The sequence below is a fragment of the Canis lupus genome, chromosome 11, assembly GCF_011100685.1.
Source record: "Canis lupus familiaris isolate Mischka breed German Shepherd chromosome 11, alternate assembly UU_Cfam_GSD_1.0, whole genome shotgun sequence".
Taxonomy (NCBI): Eukaryota; Metazoa; Chordata; class Mammalia; order Carnivora; family Canidae; genus Canis; species Canis lupus.
In genome coordinates this window covers 48,025,950-48,049,504 of record NC_049232.1, presented here as the reverse complement: position 1 = coordinate 48,049,504, position 23,555 = coordinate 48,025,950, and the positions used below count along the sequence as shown (strand labels likewise).

At 35.5% G+C, this 23,555-nt stretch overlaps 1 pseudogene; it reads left to right on the top strand.

Annotated features, from left to right (window-relative positions):
* Positions 1-2,514: 2,514 nt before the first annotated feature.
* LOC106559530 lies at positions 2,515-4,043 on the top strand (annotated as a pseudogene).
* Positions 4,044-23,555: the final 19,512 nt, after the last annotated feature.

Genomic DNA, 23,555 nt, shown 5'->3' with positions numbered 1-23,555 from the left:
TCTTATTTTCAGTTCCTCTGGACATTTTCACTGTCTTTTGTCATCTTAGATACAGTTGCTCTAGTCATTTTTCAGTCTATATTTGAACATTGCCAACATCAGGGTCCCTTTGAGTCTGTTTCTGCTTTCTAATTCTGGTCTTTCTCACTAATGATTTTTTTTTTTAACCATTTGTGTCCGACAATTCTTGTCTGTGTACTAGATATTGCACTTTTTAAATAGGAGAAATATTTGGAGCCTAGAATAGATTCGTGTACAGTCCAGCTTAAGGTCAATTTTCATCAAGAATTGCTGTTGAAAATAATGTATGGCTTCAATTTGGGGATACCACAGTTTCTACATATCAGCTATGTCAAACTTATGTGTAGTGTTCAAATCTTAACCTTACCATTTTATTTTCCTGTTTATTTATCTGCTACCAACAGAATTATGTTAAAATCTCTAATTATAAATCTTCATTTTTCTACTTTTATTTTGACTTCTCTTGATTTTTACTTTATATGTATTTTGTCTTTTTTTTTTTTTTTCAAAGATCATTTAAAAGTTAGAAACTACTATATTGCACATTCATGCCCTTTGATGCTCTGGACCATTGTGGTGATGCTAACTTAGATTGCAGTTTCAGGCCGGTACTGTTTGATTTCTGGTTCACATTACTGTACGTTCATTTTTTGTATTTCAGTTTTCCTTTTAAGTTTCAGTTATAAATGTGGGGAAGTTATCAAACTACATTACCTTGTGTTAGTTCTTTGCCTTACATTCCTTCTACCCTGCTATTCTATCAAGACCACAGCATATTTTTTTACAGCCATTTCTTTTGAATTGGGAAAAGTCTTCAGGGAAAAACCAGAAATGTTTAGTACCAATTAGCTTATGATGAAGCAAAAGCTGTGCTATGAAGTCACTTCAGCTATAGTACCTAGCTAGTCATTTATCACCTCAGTACTTCCTGGCCATCTGCCTTTCTCTTGCAATAGTATGTATTATTCTATCAGTTACTTATTAATATTAGTCTCAAAACCAAAGTACAGGTACCCAGTCTTGTATAAAATCATTGGCTAGATTTCTTCATATTTTGGATCTGCCATAGATAAGCTTCTGAGAATCTCTTGATTTTAATGTTTCAGGGAGCTTGAAAAGGATCAAAACTTTAGGGATCCCTGAATCTACTCTATACATTCAGTATTTGTATACTCCTCTTGATTATGACAAGAGACTTAGTTAAATGCCCATGGAATATTTACCCACTAGGACTATTTGTGCTTAGTCTTAGGTTATTCTTTTATAATATATTAATATTTTTAAAGACCATTGTTAACATAGTTTATGTAAATGTTTCCTTTTTTATGGATTTACTCTTGCTTATTTTTTTGTCTTATGTTCTCATTTTTCTCTTATCTCTCAATTTACTTCTCACCAAAGGTTGGCATTTTATGTCACTTTAGTGAGAGTCTTTAGGTACTAAGACTTACTAACGTTCCAATAATCACGAATATTCACTAATAACTAATTTTTGCTTCTGAATGTATCTTAATGTTCTTCCTACTGAATGAGTGTTCAGCTGGGTATACACTTCTGAGTTCATTTTATTTCTAGAGCATTCTGAAGATACAACCATACTGTTTTCTGGAATTGACTGTTGAAGTTCAGATATCTAAGATGAATTTAATGACTCTTTCTTCATAAACACTCTTGTTTTGTAGCTCTCTGTACTGTTCATTTTTCTTTGATGTTTTACTGTTTCATTACAATATTAATGGACTTAGATTTTCTTTTATTTATATTATTAATTACTCTGTACTTTCAAAATAGGAATTTATATCTTAATTCAAACCTGAGAAATGGGGCAACCCAGTTGGCTCAGCAGTTTAGTGCCACCTTCAGCCCAGGGTGTGATCCTGAAGACCCAGGATCGAGTCCCACATCCAGCTCCCTGCATGGAGCCTGCTTCTCCCTCTGCCTGTGTCTCTGCCTCTCTCACTCTCTCTCTCTCTGTGACTCTCATGAATAAATAAAATCTTAAAAAAAAAAGAAACCGGAAAAATATTTTTTCATAATACTTCAAATATTACTTTTTCTGTTATTACCTGTTTTCTTCTGTAACAACTATTACTTAAAAATTGAATTTTTCACTGTATCTCCAACATTCTTAACTATTTATTCATATTTGTATTTAAATTACCTTTTATCTCTCTGCTGTATACTGTGTGAATTTCTCCATACTATCTTACCATTCACTGATCTTTTATTAAATGTGTTAAGTCTGGAAGTTTTCCCACATGTCGCATTTCAGTAACTAATTCCTTTTTCAGCTTTCCTATATAATTTTTTTCTCATGTTGTTTTTGTTTGTTTTTCTTTAAAAGACACTTCTTTTTTAAACTAGAATTTATACACTCATATTTCTCTTTGAATATTTTAATCTAATTAAAATCTTTGTAAGAATCTGTCATAACTTTCTGCCCCTGGACACCACTGAGTAAGCATCATTAAAGTCTCCCCTCCCACCTCCATCATGTCTAAGTCAGAGTCTCCCAAAGAGCCTGAGCAGCTGTGGAAGCTCTTCATCAGTGGTTTGAACTTTGAAACAACTGATGAGAGTCTGAGGAACCATTTTGAGCAATGGGGAATGCTTATGGGCTATGTGGTAAAGAGAGATCCAAACACCAAGCGCTCCAGAGGCTTTGGGTTTGTCATGTATGCCACTGTGGAGGAGGTGGATGAAACCATGAATGCAAGGCCACATAAGGTGGATGGAAGAGTTGTGGAACCAAAGAGGGTGGTCTCAAGAGAAGATTCTTTTTGTGCTCAAGATTGTGAATCTGAGAAACCACCAAGGAACCAACAGCCATGCAAGCCCACAAGGGTTTATTAGCAAGCTCAAGCTTGGGTCCAAGTATACCCAACATAGCAGAGCAGGGACTTGGACCCTGAAGTGGGTTACAGCTGGGTTTTTTATAGGCTGGTCTAGGGGATTTTCAGAAGGGGTAGAGGAATTTTTCAAGTTCTGTTTACATTCTGAAATGGGGCTTTCAAGGGCATTGAGCTCTGTTCTCATTCTAAGATGGGATTCTCTGCCAAGGGCAATTCTGAGCTCTGTTGTCTTTCTGATATGGAATTCCTTGCTGAGGACATTCTGCAGTTTTTCCTGTAAAGTTCAGCTCTTATTCACAGAGGCCTAAGATGGCTGTACTTGTGCTAATGGTAAACTTGAGGTGGTATAGCCTTAATTTTTTTCGGCCTCCACAATTATCAAAGACCTGGTGCCCACTTAACTGTGAAAAATATTTTTGTTGGTGGCATTAAAGAAGAAATTGAAGAACATCATCTAAGAGATTATTTTGAACAGTATGGAAAAATTGAAGTGATTGAGATCATAACTGACCAAGGCAGTGGCAAAAAAGTGGCTTTTGTGACATTTGATGACCGTGACTCTGTAGACAAAATTGTCATTCAAAAATACCATACTGTGAATGGCCACAATTGTGAAGTAAGGAAAGCCCTATCGGAGCAAGAGATGGCTAGTGCTTCATCCAGCCAAAGAGGCCTAAGTGGTTCTGGAAACTTTGGTGGTGGTTGTGAAGGTGGTTTTGGTGGGAATGACAACTTTGGTCATGGGAGGAAACTTCAGTGGTCAAGGTAGCTTCAGTGGCAATCGAGGTGATGGTGGATACGGTGGCAGTGGGGATGGCTATAATGAATTCGGTAATGATGGAAGCAACTTTGGAGGTGGCGGAAGCTATAACGATTTTGGCAATTACAACAATCAATCCTCAAATTTTGGACCCACAAAAGGAGGAAATTTTGGAGGCAGAAGCTCTGGCCCCTATGGTGATGGAGGCCAATACTTTGCCAAACCACGAAACCAAGGTGGCTTTGGCGGTTCCAGCAGCAGCAGCAGCTATGGCAGTGGCAGAGGTTTTAATTACTGACAGTAAACAAAGCTTAGCAGGAGAGTAGAGCCAGAGAAGTGACAGGAAAGCTACAGGTTACAACAGATTTGTGAACTCAGCCAAGCACAGTGGCAGCAGGGCCTAGCTGTTACAAAGAGGACACATTTTAGACAATACTCATGTATATGGGCAAAAAACTCGAGGACTGTATTTGTGACTAATTGTATAACAGGTTATTTTAGTTTATGTTCTGTGGAAAGTGTAAAGCATTCCAACAAAGGGCTTTATTTTTTTATTTTTTTTAAGTATTTTATTTATTTATTCATGATAGACATAGAGAGAGAGAGAGGCAGAGACACAGGCAGAGGGAGAAGCAGGCTCCATGCTGGGAGCTTGATGCGGGACTCCATCCTGGGACTCCAGGACGGCGCCCTGGGCCAAAGGCAGGCGCTAAACCACTGAGCCACCCAGGGATCCCCCCAACAAAGGGTTTTAATGTAGATTTTTTTTTGTACCCATGCTGTTGATTGCTAAATGTTAATAGTCTGATCGTGATGCTGAATAAATGTGTCTTTAAAAAAAAAAAAAGAATCTGTTATAAAATCCAAGTGGAAAGTTTTTATATTCCATCATATATATATGGCATTAGATTAGTTTCAGATGTAATCTTGAGTGGAATATTTGGAATTTTGGGAATTTGAAGTATGGGTTCCCTCTTCCTGATATTTTCAGATCATATTTTAGTTTGTAACAATGTTTCAGTTACCTACATTCATTTAACCCTATAGGCCAAATCTTTATAAATTTTAGGGTTTTTTTCCCTACAGTTATATTAGCAATATGGCAAGTATGGACATGGACACAGACAGTGATTTGGTTCAGCTCCATTCAGAGGTTTGTCCACTCATCTCTGAAACTTTCTAGGATTTATAGATCCAGACAATGACTGATGGCATTTTGTCACTTCTATTATATAATATAGTTTCTCCATTTACAAAGTTTGTGGTATAGGGAACCAAATTTCATTCACTGGCTTCATGTAGTTACTCTGGTTCAGAGTCACCATCTTACGTGAAACAATTCTAGTACTTTTTATTCTGCAGAACTAAACTCCTGGCCAACAGTGTCTTCTTTTACACCTAAAATTCAGTGAGCCCACAGCTTCAGCCTGGCTCATTACTGCATGTTTTTATTCTATTTCTGGCTCACAGAGATTTTTTATCTTGTATTTGAGCTCAGCAGTAACTTTTAGATTTTCTTTTTTTAATATTTTATCAATCATTACTGTGTGTTTAGAACAGAGAGAGTGATCAAAGCATGAACTTCATGCTCCAACTTGACCTGAATGCCAGTGGCATTGATTTTTCACAAAAACCATATAGATGCTGTATAGAATGTTAGAACTACCTGTCCTTTAAGAAGATCATGTTGACCACAAACATAAGACACAATTTATAAATTATGCAACATGCAGAGATGATGCAGAAAAATAATACCTCTATCAATAAAAATACTCTTATATGATATTGAGTTTGATTTTTTTCCAAGAAGTTCAACTTAATTGCCAGATGCAACTTAGCTCTACTATTTTACCTTTAGATTTTATGAGGTACTTTTATTTTTTATGAATGCATATCCATGACATTATTTCAGAGCATATTTCTTTGACTTCTGAGAATATATATATATATTCTCCTCCCCCACCCCAGGCATATTATGTCGCTATTTAATAATTGAAAAGAATAGCTCAAGGCACAAGACCTTAGCACAAAAAAAAAATTATCTTATTTTACTTTTCATTGGGCTTTGAAGTTTTTCCTTATGTATTATTTTCTGCCTTACAATGTTTGTCAGATTCACATTGATGAACATTGATTAAAGTGGAGCTATTTAGATTAAACTGAGGGACACCTGGGTGGCTCAGCGGTTGAGCATCTGCCTTTGGCTCAGGGCGTGATCCCAGGGTCCCAGGATCAAGTCCCACATCAGGCTTCCTGCATGGACCCTGCTTCTCCCTCTGCCTGTCTGCCTCAGTCCTCTCTGTGTCTCTCATGAATAAATAAATTTTAAAAAAGATTTAAAAAATAGATTAAACTGAGTATAATATAGTTGCAACATTGACTTCTTTTAATATAAACTTAGTCATAGACTCTCTCCGATAAGATCGGAAAAAAATGAATATTTTAACTCCTTAAAATTTGAATTGGGCTGTAACTGAACAAAATTTCTCATCTCAATTGGCCTAGATAGATAGATAGGTAGATAGATAAATGATAGAATGTATGGAGGCATTAACATATAGGGTGTTACCATATCTGATGTCCTAATGATGTTTGGTATCAATTTAATAGGGCTTGTGATACTATAATACATACTATTAAACACCAGTTAGCTTTGCAATGGTGACCCAAAAGAATGAAATAACTCTACAACTGTTCTGAATGTTAAGGCTGTGGTTAAAAAAGTCATACATCAGGAATCAAAGCATAAAACCCTAAGGGAAAGTTAAACTTCAGGAGACTTCATATCAATCTGATTAATGAGACTTGAAGACCAGTGGCTGGTCTCTATTCCTAAAGGCTCATTCCTTCTCACACTACCCACATAGTTCCCTCCCTCCAGCAACCACTGGGTCACTTCTTTCAAATGTTGTTTTCTTTATCCCTGAATTAAAAGTGATAATACCAGTCTGCAATTAAAAAAAATTGTTGGATTTCTTTTTCTTTTTAAGATTTTATTTATATCTTTATGAGAGACATGGAGAGAGAGGCAGAGACATATACAGAGGGAAAAGCCGGCTCCTCACAGGGAGCCAGATGTGGGACTCAATCCCAGGACTCCAGGATCACACCCTGAGCCAAAGGCAGATGCTCAACTACTGGAGCCACCCAGGAGTCCCTTGTTATACTTCCAATTCACTAAGAATTTTTTTCTATATAATGTAAAGCAGAGTATAATTTAATTTTCATCCAGAGGATGAGCTATTTTTCCCATAATTTTGCTTAGAGGGAATAATCTAGTCTTATGGAAGATAAATGTCACTTTTATCATAAGTTAAATCCTATCTATCTCTTGAAACTCTCTGCTATGTTCAATTTTTCTATTGTTTTCATAGAGACATTTTACATTTTTTTTAACTGTCTTATGGGGAAAGTCCCCACTAACTGATTATTAAGTTTTATTGGTTTGTGTTAACCCCATAAACAGACTCTACAATATTCAAACAATTCTTTTTGTAATAGCTTTATCTAATCCATCTCCAAAATGTGCTTATTTTATTTTGTTCCTGGTACAACCAATTTTATTACTTATCTTTGAAGGAAACTTTTAATAAATAATTACCTGGTGTTTTATGTTTTGTTTTGCTTTTTACACACTGTAGTCAAAATTATATCTCCAAAAATGAATGCGGGAGTGGTGGCACCCTCTGTCAGATGATACATTGAAGTGTGGAAGGCTCTAGATGTGCTCTAGATGTGCTCTATAGTGCAATGATGGTATTGGATGAGAAGAAATATCTCAGAGACAAGAAGGGGGCAGTGAATTCTTCTGGGGCCTTGGGACTTTTATAACACTCCTGAGAGAGGAGTAATCAAAGAGTTTCTTCATATAGTACATGTATAACAGAAAAAAATATTATGTATGTGTGTGTTTTCTCTGTATCTCTTTATCTAAACTGATCCAGAAAAGAGACTAGAATTAAATCCTGAAAAAGAACTCTTAAATACATAGGACAGAAGCAAAGTTATAGAGAGCTGTAGGAGGAGAGACATGCTTACAGCTTCATTTTTCCCTTCTATTATTCCCCTATTTGGCAAATTACTCAAATGAATAATCTATATGATATAGAAATTGTAAACTTCAAAGCTGTATGTTGTATAATCCCAACACTTTCTATGAAAGTCTTGGAACAGATGATAAATAATCTAGAGCTAATTCACATGTAATAAAGTTGAAAGAACAGAATTTCTTTTTTCTTTTTTCCATCCTATCCTTTTTATATCACTTTCAGCAGATGTAATCCAGTGGCCATTCTTCATGTACATGTTGCTATAATGATAAATGACAGTAGGCCTGATTTACTATTGGAAAGTAAAAATAATAATTTAAAATCTCAATTTATATCCTCATTTTCTTAAACTAATCACTCTTTTTTTTTTTTCTTAAGATTTTATTTATTTATTCATGACAGACACAGAGAGAGAGGTAGAGACACCGGCAGAGGGAGAAGCAGGCTCCATGCAGGGAGCCCCATGTGGGACTCGGTCTGGGTCTCCAGGATCACACCCCGGGGTGAAGGTGGCGCTAAACCGCTGGGCCACCGGGGCTGCCCTAATCACTCATCTTTAAGTGAAAAAATTATTTGTCTTAAATATTCCAACAGAATATCAATTTGGAAACATTTCTGGAAAATAATTTCAATTTTTATATTTAGATCTTAAACTTTTCTTTAAGGGCTATAATTGAATTTGACAAGCAATAAGCTTTTTGAGAAAGTTAATGATTCATGAGAAAAAATAAAGCTAAATATTAAAATTTTTAAATAAAAAATTAGAATTTAATTACAAATTATATTTAAACTTAAAATGGAAAATAATGATTTAAACATTTCTTTGAAAAATCAAGTCAAACATCTGTCTTTAAATTATCATTTATTAAGCACCTAGTAGGACTCCAGGTATGGGAGTAGGCTCTGTTATACTCTTTTTTGTTCTCAGTTTCTTTTTTTTTTCCCTCTGATATTGTCTCTCCTCCTTTTGACTCTACAAGTTTAACATTGCCATAATATAGATAGATATAGATATATACTTTACCTCCTATGATATCCCAAGATAGTAATTGTATGTTTAAATTTTTTAAATGATTAGAAATATAGAAATGATTTTCCTAATGACCTCCCCCCAAAAAATATTTTCCTTTGACTATATGCAATCTAATCTATACATTGCTTGTTTTGCATAATTAACATAGATTTCTATAAAGATTAATGCTTCTAACAGAATTAGTTGAAACAAAGAGAAATGCTATCCAGAATTTGAGAGTAAACATGGTTATACTTTAAGATATAGATCTCAGAAGTTGAGGTATGAAATAATCCTCACAATTCTTTCATCCTGTGCATAGATTTATCCCCTGTAATTATAATTTATATTTCTGTAATCCCTGGCTTTGTATAGCTATCTCTATTCCTATTTGTATCCCATGATACCATGATTTCTACCAGGTCAGGGGCTATGTCCTAACTGTTTTGCTTTTCTAGAATCTAATGTGGGATGGCACTTGAATTATTAGATGTAAGTCTCATATAAAAAAGCCTAAATTAGGGACATCTGGGTGGCTCAGCAGTTGAGCATCTGCCTTCGGCCCAGGGTATGATCCTGGGGTCTCAGGATCGAGTCTCACGTCGGGCTCCCTGCATGGAGCCTGCTTCTCTTTCTGCCTGTGTCTCTGCCTCTCTCTCTCTGTCTGTGTTTCTCATGATTGAATGAATGAATGAATGAATGAATGAATAAATAAATAAATAAATAAACAAGTCTGAGTTAATCATTGTGATAAATAATCAATATTTCAACATCTGAAATAAGACTGAGTTTGAGAATGTAGGACTTCAGTTTCTCTTTCAACTCAGATATTACAATATTTTCCAGCTGTTTTTTCCTCTTCTTTTTCTCTAAGCATCCCTTTTCCTGATTCCTAAATTGAGTACACCAAACTTTTTTTTAAAGATTTTATTTATTCATTTATGAGAGACACAGAGACAGAGAGGCAGAGACATAGGCAGAGGGAGAAACAGGCTCCCTGCAGGGAGCATGATGTAGGACTCAATCCCCAGACCCTGGAATCACAACCTTAGCCAAAGGCAGGCACTAAACCACTGAGCCACCTAGGTGCCCTAAATACCCCAAATTTAAGCTGACATTAATTGTATTAAGAAAATTCAATGCTTGTCAATCCCATGTTCAACAGCATTTACAGTAAACTGAAATCTTTTTAGCATACTTCCATCTTCTACATTTTCTGCAAATCTCCTTCACTTTCCCAACTGATCCTACAAATATACTGCATACTAGTACACCAAACTGCTTGCTTTTTTCCCAGTGACTGTCCATGCTCCTATGCCTTTGTATTTGCTTTTCAATGATGAAATATTGCCATCCTTCTTTTGCCTTCCCTTCCTTCAATGGCATTGCTGTGGTAGTAGATACCTTACCTTCATACCTCTGGCAGTTAGCTCTACCTTTTCTCCTTCCATTTATACCTTGCATAAGCCACTATTGTAACACTTACCTCTAATTACAATAAGAAGTAGCTTAAAAATAAAAGATTTATTTATTTATTTGAGAAAGAGAGAATGCAGAGGGGAGGGGCAGAATGCAGGGCTTAAGAGAGAATCTTAAGCAGCAGACTCCATGCCCAGCCCTGAGTCTGACATGGGGCTCTATCTCACAGCCATGAGATTATGACCCTGAGCCATAATTAAGAGTTGGACACTTAACCCACTGAACCACAAAGGTGCTCCAAGATGGTTTTAAAGTACCTCTCATGAGTTAATTTGACCTACATATGTCATATGTAGAATGAATACAAAAAAAAAAACTCAACATTGTTTTATCCTAGAAGTTTTAGTATTATGTGACTGCACTTTTCAAATTGAAAAATGTTAATTTCCAGTACCACTATTCAGAAAATCTGTCACACACAGCAATAAAGTAGAACACATTCAGTAAGTCTCCATCATTCAGACTAAATGTGGAAAAACCAAAATGAAGAATTTATATTTCAGTCATAAAATTTTAAAAATAAGAATGTATTTGTAACTTTGGCAAACAGTGTTTACAAGTTTAGTCATTAGTGATGATGCTTTAATGAATAGATTAGATTGCTGGCAATTACCACATTAGACTTTTGATTAAATGGTTATTTGAGATTTCCCTGAAGAATTTTAAACATAGCTTCATTGACTCTATGCTTCTGTTTTATTTTCAGTTTTTTCTTGGAATTTGTCTCTAAAATTAGTTTTAGAGTAAACTTTAGTTCATCTTAGGCCTTACTCCAATTACAAAAATTGACAAAAAATTATCATTTTCTAATTGTCAGGTGCTACAATGCTCACAGATTGAAAGAGGTTTAACTACCCACAGCTTCCATGACTTCCATGCAATAGATGTCTGTACTATGGCAATTCCATTTCCTAGATTTGGCAGGTATTTGAAAGAGTCTGTTGAGAACTCTCAGTCCAGATATAACCACAGCAAATACACATCAAGCACTGTCCTATTCTACCAAGAACTGTGTTGCATTTGTGCCATATTGTTGTTCTTTCCTCAACCTGAATTAAATTTTCTTTCCAGAAGAAACTTCCAATCTACTCTTAAACTAAGCTACAATTCTCCTTTCACGAAGTGTTCTCTCATCCTTCACCAAAGAATTTGTTTCTTTCTTCTGTCTTCCTATTTCACTTGCTTTGTATATTTCATGTATCATTTTTCAAATACTGCCTTTACACAATGGCTAATTGTTTCCTGCATATTTTTGAAGGATGTGCTCTCATTAAATCTCTGGTCATTAAATTGTAGACTTATGCAGAAAAAACTGCTACCATTGCTATTTTGGACTAAAATACGACGAGGCTTCATCACTCGAAACCTACTTTAATTCATCCTTAATGTATTTCTTTTATGTACAGTATCCAAGCCACTTTTAAAATAGACTGCATTAAAAAAAAACAACAAAACAATCCTTATTCACACAAAATTTATTTACAAATTTAATAACCACAGGAAGAAAAGAAAATCTAAAACGTTAAAAGTTTAATTTTCTTTTATCCTTGACCTACAGGTCTCAACCCTGTTCTCCAAATGTAAAAGCATTTAAAAAAAATAATTTATACAAAGAGCTAGAGGTCATTTTCAAGAAGCTCCAGAGAATTGAGACCAAATCAATTATATGGACTTCAGTGATTGCAAACAAGGAAAGTCAATTTCCAGTGCTAATATCACGGAACTTAATTTGATCACTCTTATTAGTATAATTAGGAGTAATACTGCTTGGAGGCAAGTAGCTTAATCTATAAAGGAAGAAGAGAAATTTCAATCCATGTAAATTTACTTATTAATATTTTACATGAAAGTCATACCTTGTATTTTTCCCTATGGTTACAGTTAATTGTAAAAACAAGAGTCAGATATCCATGCCTCTAGTTTCAGGGTAAAAAAAAAAAGAGAAGGGGTACTGGGGACTTGCCAGATGATCTGATATTTCATGAGTTCTTTGACTTACTTATAAGCTGAGATCATAAATATGTGACATAAGGAAAGGAATGATGCAATTGAAGGAAGAAAATCTGCTTACAAACAGGGGACATGTAGCAAATATTTCAACCCCTCTGAGCTTTGTCTTCCTTAGCTGTAAATTGGTGACATCTCTGCCTTCTCACAGGGATGTTGTGGTAAAGATTTCACTGCAGATGTGCGGGTGTGTTTTGGCTGCTGTCTTCAAAAACTGGGAATTAAGCAGATGAGTTTCCAACCTCTGGTAAATTTCTCTTTGGCTGATTTTATTCAAACTTCTTGAGGCCAGTATGATGGAAGACTGAAAACTGTATCAGATTCTGTTGCCCTTAACTGTCATTTTAAGGAATCAAATACTTACTGCTTGAGTTCACTTGCTATTCGATCTTCAATAGCTAATTCCCAGCTCAGTTCATCAGGCAAGGCAGAGGAAGTTGGGTATCAATTTGAAAAGAGCAGACTGCCAGGACTTTTGTCCCTTCTCTACTTTTTACCTAGTGGCAATGGCACTTTTCTCTGGCTCAGCTTCCTGATGTATGATAACAGTAACTATTTCATTGGGCTGGTGTGCAGCATCAAGAGTTCCAGCAGCAGCAAGAGTTAATGCTGTGTACTTAAAGCACTTAGAGCAGGGCCTGATGAATAGTAAATAGGACCTTGTTTTTCTTAGGCATTAGGTATATTCTCTGAGGTTAAGTTCATCTTTATTTTTTCATGGGCTTTATTGAGGTATAAGTAATAAAGAACTGTAGATACTTAATGTATACAATTTGATAAGTATGGACATATGCAAACATACATGTTACCATCACCACAATCAAGGTGATATTTCTATCCAACATTTTCCAGAGTTTTCTTGTGCCCACCTTTTTTGTGGTAACCCAATTAGAAAATGGGCAAAAGACTCAAATTGGTATTTCTCCAAAGACAACATACAAATGGCCAAGATGTATATGAAATGTATATCATTATCAGAGAAATGCAAATTAAAACTATAATGAGATATCTCAAACCTATTAGGACAACTTGAATTTAAAAACAAACAGACAAACATAAATAATAAATAAATAAATGAATAAATAAATAAATGAATAAATAAATAAATAAATAAATAAATAAATAAATAAATAAATAAATAAAACAAAATAAAATAAAGATAGCAAGTGTTGGTGAGGTTGTAGAGAAATTGGAACTCTTGTAATAATGTTGGTGGGAGTGTAAAATAGTACAACAGGTGTGGAAAATAGAAGGGAGATTCCTTAAAAAATTAAAAATAGAACTATGTGGGGTACCTAGATGGCTCAGTCCATTAAGCATCTGCTTTTACTTCAGGTCATGATCCCAGGGTCCTGGGATCAAGCCCCATGTAAGGCTCCCTGCTCAGTGGGGAGCCTGCTTCTTCTTTTCCCTGCCTCCTGCTTGTGCTCTCTCTCGCTATTTTTCTCTATCAAATAAAATCTTAAAATAATGAAAAAATAAAGATAGAACTACATGATATAGCAATTCCAGTTTGGGAAATATACCCAAAAGAATTGAAATCAACATAAAGAGATATCTACATCCCTCATGTTCATTGCAGCACTATTCACAGTAGACTAGAGACAGAAACAATCCAAGTGACCATCAAAAGATGAAATGCTTTAAGAAAATGTGATATACACATGCATTGGAATAGTATTAAGCTAAGTGCCTCATCTTAACATCCTACGTTTTTAGCCCAGTGATGGCCATTTGAATGAAATAATATGAAGAAAAAATAATAGTTCATAAGATATGAAATATACTCATAGAATTGCCTTCCTTATTTTTACATACATACATACAATTTCCTTAGCTTGAAATCCTTTCATATTAAAAAAAATCAGATGTTTGGAATATAAGTTAAGGAAAATTTTATTATAGTATTTCATTTGATCTGATTGTGCTGTAACTTTGTGGATAGGAATCTTGGGTTTTTTAATTTGTTTTTATACAAAGGTTAAAAAAATGTGAATTACCATTAGAATGTTATGAAGTTCAAATGGTTTTTGCCAACTAAAGTATTTCATTTATCTATCACATCAAACTCATTAGTAAAATGAATGTGAAGCACTAATGAGGTAAGTCCCTGAGCTCTCATTCTTGTTCTCCTTTATTCTATTGGCTGAATGTTGTTTTGCTGGCAATTGTTTGCAGAGCTGCATTTATTACCTGTGATCTTATAGCTATTCTCTGTGGGACCATCTAAACTCTCAGTATGTCTACCCACCAAAATCTGTGGTCTATTTTATAAGCAAGAAGAGAAATTCAAGTTTCCAAAGACATCAGATGTAAATTCAAGTTTACACATTTGGTAAAATTGAGATCATGATCAAATTATTGTGGATTAAAATATATGCATCAGCATAATACATTATTGTAATGTAATTCATTTCGTATTCTCAAGAAATATGCAATTGTATCTATTTTATTTATTTTTTATTTAAAAGCAATTGACATATAGTGTATTATTAGTTTCAGAGGTAGAGTTTAGTGATTCATCAGTTGCATATAACATCCAGTGCTCATCATTAAGTGCCCTCCTCAATACCCATCACCCAGTTATTCCCTCCTCCCACTCACCTCCCCTCCAGCAACCCTTAGTTTGTTTCCTATAGTTAACACTCTCTTATGGTTTGTCTCCCTCTGTGATTTTGTCTTATTTTATTTTTCTCTCCTTTCTCCTATGTTCATCTGTTTTCTTCCTTAAATTCCACATATGAGTGAAATCATATACTTGTCTTTCTCTGATGGACTTAATTTGCTTAGCATAATACCCTCTAGTCCTATCCACATTGTTGAAAATGGTAAGATTTCTTTTTTTAATGGCTGAATAATATTCCATGATATATATATATATATATGATATATATATCATATCTTTCTTATCTGTTCGTCTGATAATATCTGAATAATATTCCATGATATATATATATGAGATATATATATATCTTTCTTATCTGTTCGTCGAAGGACATGATATATATATATATATATTTATGATATATATATATCATATCTTTCTTATCTGTTCGTTGAAGGACATCCAGGCTCTTTCCATAGTTTGACTACTGTGGACATTGGTGCTATAAACATTGGTGCAAGTGCCCCTTCAAATCATTGTTTGTATCCTTTGGATAAGTACCTAGTTCTAACTACTGCTTAAAATATGTAATGAACTACCCCAAAATCTAGGGGTTTCACAGTAGCCAATTATTTAATTCATGATTTTGTGGGTCAACCTCACGGCTCTCCTCTTCTGGAGTGGCTTAGCTGATCACTGCAGTTATTTGGAGGCATGATGGGCACAGTCAGCTAGGATATTTACATTCTGTAGTATACATTCTGTTTGCATACACCTACATATATATTTCATATATGAGATACACATATCAAACCTATCCAGTACATGTATACGTATATGATTAAAATATAAACAATGCCCTTCTGAGGCATTTTATCAGTTTATATCTTTGTAGACATATCAGAAATCAAGTATATGCATAACTTGATAATCAAGGATATGCATAACAAATAAATCAGGCCATGGTGTGCTACCGCATAACTTATATCGACAGTCATATCACTCTGTTTTTCTCTGGTGAAATTTAAGAGCTCCACTCTATAGTAGAGTTTTATATTTGGTTGCATAATAAATTATCACCAATGGAATGTGTGGCCAGCCTGCTCTGTTTATATACTGTCCTATCTGAGGCACTGAAGAGTAAACAAAAAAAGGTTTAGGATTGAGTAATTTAAAATCTAGTTGAAGTAAACCTCACATACATATCTGCATTTAGTCTAAGTAGAAACATCTAAGTAAGTTAGTACAATTTGGGGCATAGGACTTTAACTAGAGAGACTCAGGGAAGAAGACACCTGGGGGAATTGAGTAATGAGTTTCTTATGTCATGAAGTATACATGGATGAGCAAAAGGGAATAATAAGTGTGGAGGTGAAGTGAGATAGGTTTGTTGGAGAACTAGGAAACATGTATAAAAGGAACAGTAGTGAGGTTAATGTCATAAGCAAGGGAGGGTTACTGGATGTTTGTAGGAAAGACATAATCCAATGTGATAGTCATACCTGAAGGGACCTTGTCTATTTAGCAAGACTTTAAATAGCTCAGAAATATAAAGTTGCATTTTAATCAACCTATTTCAGTGTGTTTAATATAACCTACTTTTAATAATTTTAAACTTATTCCTAAGTATCTAGAGATAGGTTTTGTACAAATGAGTCTAGTTTCTTCTCCTAATTATATATACCATAGTTTAAAAACTTATTGATATAGACATGATTACTTAAAAAGTGTACCACAAAATATCAAAAGTATGAAAATTATTATTGTAATTAAAAGCAGTCATTGGTCTTTAATCTTAGTTTTCTTGAGTTTTTCATGAACTTTTTGGAGATACAGAATTAGAATTAAAGGTCTCAAGTTATCTTTAGGAAATGACTCTTTGCAACACAGTGCCAAATGGAACTTTTCCTATTATGTTGGAGATTCTTTGCTTTGGGGAGTGGTTCCCTTAGGCAACACTAGGTGCTAGATCATAAGCAGAACATAGTAAGATACTGTAAAACTAGTTATTTATCCAACTCCAGCCTATATGCTGATAAAAGAGAGCAATGGTGAAACAAAAACAAAAACAAACCCTACAAATTGGGAATTTATTTGGAGAGAGAGCCGTTATTGGGCAAGTTATGTGAAGTAAAGTTAAGAGTACTATTCAGAGATGATATTTGTGTCCTTTAAATGTTTAAGGATACAAGAAGCATTTTCTGATTTAAGCCCTGTCTACAGGTTTTAGTAGCCTGTGGCAGGAGAGTGACATGAGCTGCATGGGAAAAGAACAGAACTTAAATCCTACAGGGCAGTTTCCTCTGGGCTAGAGTTGAACCTTGTGGAAGGAAGCATGGAGAAAGTGATCTCAAGAGAATGTGTTTGGTATAGACAGCAAGCTAGAGGCTGAAGGGCACCTAAGTGGCTCAGTTGCTGAAGCATCTGACTTCCGCTCAGGTAATGATCTCAGGGTCCTGGGATCAAGCTCCACATTGGACTCCACTCTCAGAGAAGTCTATTTGTCCCTCTGTCTCTCCTCCTCCTAGAGCTCAAATTTTCTCTCTCTAATAAATAAATAAAATCTTAAAAAAAAAAAAAAAAAAGAAGCTGGAGGCTTAGAGAGCAAGTCATAAAAGCCTAATTGGAAGAAGCTTCATTTTCATCAGGGAGCTAAAGGAAAAGTGGCTTTCAGTGATGGTTATCTTGGAGGTACTCCCAAAATATTCTTTGATGAGCCAAGGTACTTTATTTCAGCAGTTAACACAAAGGTGATCTTGATGTCGTACTACAGTTATACTGACTGCATAACATTATGGTTGTTTCCTATAGCCCATTACCCTGCACATAAGTCTGGGAATAGATGTACTAGTCAACTGAAATGTAGAAGAGGAGGTAAAGCAAACACAAGAAAGAAACTGTACATGAAGTATTTGAAAGCTGCTCTGACAGATTCAGGTCAAAGCTGCCTGGAAAAAGAATAGTTTGAATCAAATGAGAGAATAAAGTTTTGTCATTAGACCAGACAGGACTTTTAAATACTAGAATGTGATTATAAAAGCTTAGGGATTTACTCAATATTTTCTAAAGTGAGAGAGATGAACAATTCAACAAAGCAGTTAGAAGGTTTACATATGAGAGTGGGTGAAATTGCTTTATGCTTTAACTTTGAGTCTACTTCATTTAATCAAGTCTACCCTAGTTCATGTAACTTTAGGTACATAAACTTTAATCTTCTCAAGATAAGAAATTATATTGGTAGATTGAGGGGAAATATAATAATACAGTGTATACACTTAGTCACAGAAAAAAATAACCAGTAAAATGTAGTTGTATCAGAGCTAAAATAATATAATACTTAAGTATGGGGGGACTGGTAAGTCTTTGAATTCTGCTGAGATATAGATTAAGAAGACAAGTGTTAGATTCATTATTTTAAATGCAAACCGTTTTGGGGGGGCACCTTTAGATATTCTAACCTATTTAGAAATGCTATATGTTTTGCAGTAGGTCAGCAAAGTCATACTCAATGGCCAATTATTTTCAGTAAAACTATGCTCCAGTACGAAAAATAGCTTAAAACCTTGGATGAGGGGGCAGCCCAACTGGCTCAGCGGTTTAGTGCCACTTTCAGCCCGGGGTGTGATCCTGGATATCCAGGATCGAGTCCCACATCAGGCTCCCTGCATGGAGCCTGCTTCTCCCTCTCCCTGCCTCTCTCTCTCTCTCTCTCTCTCTCTCATAAATAAATAAATAAATAAATAAATAAATAAATAAATAAATAAATAAATCTTCAAGAAAAAAAAAAAAAAGAACGTAGGGTCATTGAAAGGTATGCAGCAGCCACTGCTCTGTAGCAATTTTGCAGTCTAACTGGATATGTTGCTAGTTCCAGAAGCCTCTTTATCTTGCTTTGCATTTGTCACTTGTAGTCCAAGGGAATAAAATTCTTTAAAAAGAAAAAACAAACCTCTGGGTTTCTTACGTACCAGTTTATAATCTACTCATTAAAAGAAATCCACGTGCACTAATCACTGTGATAAATTCTTTCAACTTTGGACTTCCTGTGAGACAGCTGTGGAACATCATCTGTTAGACTTCATAGAAGTCTACTTTTCACCAGAGAGTACCTCAGGGGCACACACTAAAGAACTTTAGTAAACCTCTGTCTGTCTTAAAGGGTCTATGAGGCATCACTTAAAATTTTTTTGGAGACTTTAACAAAGAGATTTTCAATCACACCCTTGGCTTTACATTTACTCTGAGACCACATTTTCCTGACAACTTTGCAGATCTAATTATTTGCCCTGAGTCTCTTTACTATTTTGAAATTCTTTTGCATTCTGAAGAGGCTGGGAATAAAAAGTAGTTTTGTTTTGTTTTGTTTTTTTCCCAAACTTTAACAAGTCTTGTCTCTTTTATAAACTTTTTCTAAAGTTTGCTTGAAAACTGAATAATTCCTTTTTAGCTGATTTCTATTCGTATTCTATCATACATAACTAAAAGGAACCTGGTGGCACTTTAAAAATTCAACATGGAAATATCCTTGGCAAATTCAATTAGTTTATTAGATGTATTTTCCATTTTTCATGTTACTGCAGGTGACAGTATAGCCAAATTTTCTGCCACTATATAACAAGGATCCTTTCTCCTCTGCCTGAGTGATATTTTTTCACTTTCCTTTAAGCCTTCACTGATAACATATTTACGGCCTGCCAGGCTGATATTTGCAACCTAGTCCCAAAGCCAAGGCCAGATGTTTTCAGTTTTGTTACATCAATACCATATTTTGAGATACCAAATTCTACTTCAATTACCTCCTGATGCACAACAAACTACCTCAAATTATTTGTGTAAAACAAAAAGTTATATATGCTAACTGATTTTGTGAATCAGAAATTAGGACAGGTACAGGAGAGATGACTTGGTTTCCTCCATCATGTCTGGGGACTCAATTGGGAAGAATCAAACAGCTACAGCGACTTAAATGACTATGAGCTAGAATTTCTTTCTTATTTATTTTAAAGATTTTATTTATTCATTAGAGATAGCAAGCACACAAACAGGGAAGGGGCAAAGGGAGATGAAGAAGCAGACTCCCTGCTGAACAGGGAACTCAGTTTGGGGCTCAATCCTGGGACTCTGAGGTCATAACCTGAGCTGAAGGCAGACACTTAACCAACAGATCCACCCAGGAGAACCATAGAATGAATTTCTTTTTCTTTCTTCCTTTCTTCCTTTTTCTTTTTCTTTTCTTTTCTTTTCTTTTCTTCTTTTCTTTTCTTTTCTTTCTTTTCTTTTCTTTTCTTTTCTTTTTTCTTTTCTTTCTTTTCTTTCTTTCTTTCTTTCTTTCTTTCTTTCTTTCTTTCTTTCTTTCTTTTCTTTCTTTCTTTCTTTCTTTCTTTCTTTCTTTCTTTCTTTCTTTCTAAAAGATTTATTTATTATAGAGAGAGAGAGAGTGAATGAGGGGCAGGGGTAGGGAGAGAATCCATAAGCAGACTCTCCATAGAGCATGGAGTCCAATGTAGGGCTCCCTCCCAGAACCCCAAGATCATGATCTGAGCCAAAATCGATTTGGACACTTAACTGACTGGGCCATCCAGATGCCCCTCTGAAGGCTTCTTCATGCATCTGTGTTTAGGCTAGGATGACTGAAAGCTGTGCTCAACTAAAGATTGTAGATTGGAACACCCACACATGATTTCTTCATGGGGTTCTCAATGCATAGCAGCTGACTTTTAAGGACTCCAGAAAGTGAACATATAGAGAGCAAGTGTTTTAAAAGACTAAAACAGGGATGCCTGGGTGGCTCAGTGGTTGAGTGTCTGCCTTTGGCTCAGGTCATGATTCTGGGGTGCTGGGATCAAGTCCTGCATTGGGCTCCCCACGGGGAGCCAGCTTCTCCCTCTGCCTATGTCCCTGCCTCTCTCTGTGTGTCTCTCATGAATAAATAAATAAAATCTTAAAAAGAAATAAAAGACTAACATGTACAACTCAGAAGTCAGCCTGTGTCACTCTAGCCTCATTCTGTTGATTATAAGTGAGTCACTAGAGCCAATTCAGAATTTAAGGGTTTTGGCTCCAGTTTTTGATTAGGTGAACAGAAAGGACACAATATACAGAAGAGTTTATAGAGTGAGAGATAGTATTATAGTTATCTTTGTCAAATAAAATTTGCCACACCTAAAAAAAAAATTTGCCACACCTGTAATCATTAATATGCAACTTATCTCCATGTTGGCTACTATATATTATTTGGGGGGAAAAGGTCCTATTCTTGAATTGACTTCATTATGAGATTCTTTGTGAACATACTCTGGAATTCGAATTATTATTCAAATTATTTTTTGAATAAAAAAACAGGATCTGTAAAGGAAAGATTAAAGGCTTTGTTACATGTATCTGATGAACAAAAATAACTTCCATAAAACTCTTTTCATTTAATATTTCCATGTTAAAAAAAAATAAAAAATAAAATAAATAAAATATTTCCATGTTAAATTCTATTTAAATGGATTTGGTATTAGCAATGTGAACCTTGACCAAATTATGAGATAACAAGTTTGTTTTTGATGCTGTCTACTTCTTGTGAGAGACCAGGTCACCTGAGGATAACCTGGATAAATTATGTAGGGTACTGACAAAAGTATGGGACATTTGGTCTCATGGTGTATATAACCAGCCCCATTGTATGACCAGTCCTCTAATTTGGACTAAAAACCCATTTGACCAAGACATCCATGTGATCCAAAAAGCCCTATGAGTTCAGAACAACGTGTGACCAGAGCCCAGTCATTTAACGCCTAATGTTCCAGCTTGCTTAGTCCTATCAAAATAATTCTTAAAATTTTCTGTTATCTCCAGTCCATGGACTATCACTATCAGCTCTTCATATCCTAATTACACAGTTAATATTCCATGAGTCTTCATTATAATAAGCACCTTTACAAACTGTCATAGTCTTTATGATTCCCCCCTACCTCTGTTATGCTGACTTGGAAACATTTCCGTTATCGTTAAAGACAACTATCTTCCTACTCTATGTCTTCCACTGATCAGTTTAATATTGCTGGGAGGAAAAAAAAGAAGACAATCTGTGATATAATTATGTGTCCTGAATAGATTCGATTTTGGCTTGATTAAAATCATGGCTATACCTAGAAGCCACGGGGTTCAACCTTCAGTTAATGAAAAATCCTAGTGAGAAACTAACTAAATAAGCTGATGACTAAGTGCTGTGATAATGTTGAACTCTGGACTAGTTACTAACTTTTGTTTAGAAAGATAAGAAAGGAAATGAATGAATATTCACATCTGTTACCAAAAATTTTAGTTAAAGCTTTATATGTTCTGCGACTTGTCACAATAAAGTTCATGTTCTGCCTAAGTTTCTTTACTAAAGGAGACAAAGAGCTTTCTTCCTACAAATTTAATTTTTTTAAAGATTTTATTTATTTATTCATGAGAGACAGAGAGAGAGAGAGCTGGGGTAGAGACACAGGCAGAGGGAGAAGCTGGGCTTCTCCCTGGGCTGAAGGTGGCGCTAAACTGCTGAGCCACCCGGGCTGCCAGAAGATTTATTTTAGAGAATGTGCACCTGGGTGGGGGGAGGGGTAGAGGGAAAGAATCTCCAGCAGCCTCTGGGCTAAATTCAGAGTCCAACTCAGAGCTCCATCCCAGGACCCCTGAGATCAGTACCTGAGCAGAAATCGAGGCAGATACTTAACCAACTGAACCACCCCAGCGCCCCTCATTGACTCGCCTTTCTATGGTAATGTCTATTATAATGATTTTATGTCTGATTGGACATTATATCTCAAGTCTGTAGGATAAAGATAACTGATCTCTTTAGTTTACAAGCTTTTAAATGGAGGTAAGCCACTTGAGAGCAACAGCTGGAAGAGACTCCTCTGTACCTGGTCTGGACTATAATAGTGAGATCCTGGACTTTTGGTTACTTATGTGATGAGATGTGATGAGATATTTGGAGTCTTCTGAAGTGAATGAGTATATTCTGCATATGGAGGGATGTGGATTTTCGCCAGAAGGCATACTGGAACCAATTGTATTTTCCAAAGATGATGCCAACAGTATCTGCCATCCCACATGATCCTCTGCCATATGATCTTACCACTCCTCCACCAAGAGGACAATAACCTTTCATTTGAATGTGGGCTTTACTTAGAAGCTTATAATACATGAGAAGTAGTCAAAGTGAACCTGCAGGTCTTTGGAGGCTAGGTCAAAAGAAGCTTTTTAGCTTCTGCTTGTTTTCTTTTGTTTTGCATGTTCTCTCTCTAACTCTCTCTCTCTCTCATTTCTCCCTTTAAGAACTGAGCTGCAAGACGATATAAGATATTCAAACCATGTGGAGAGACCACATTTCGGTGTTCCATATTCCATCCTCAGCTGAAGTCTTGGAGACCTCCCAGCTCAGGTGCAGATAGGTTAATAAAGAAGCCTCCAAATGACTTCAGGCACCATTGATTTGTGCTATCCCGCTGTTTAATTCGCTCAGCAGAGGCTCCAGAGATCATGAAGCAGAGCTAACCCACCTTATGCCCTCTCTGAATTTCTCACTCACAGAATCATAAACTTCATAAAATGATGGTTATGTAATGCTGTAGTTTGGAACCATTTGTGACATAAGCTATTGATAACTAAAGCATCAGGAAGTGATATTTGAGTTTTGGAGGTCTTCCCAACATTTTAATAACTCCTATTTAATGTTATTATGCTCATGCTTTTGAGGATTAATCCAGCAGAGGAATATCTTGAAACTAAGCTCTGA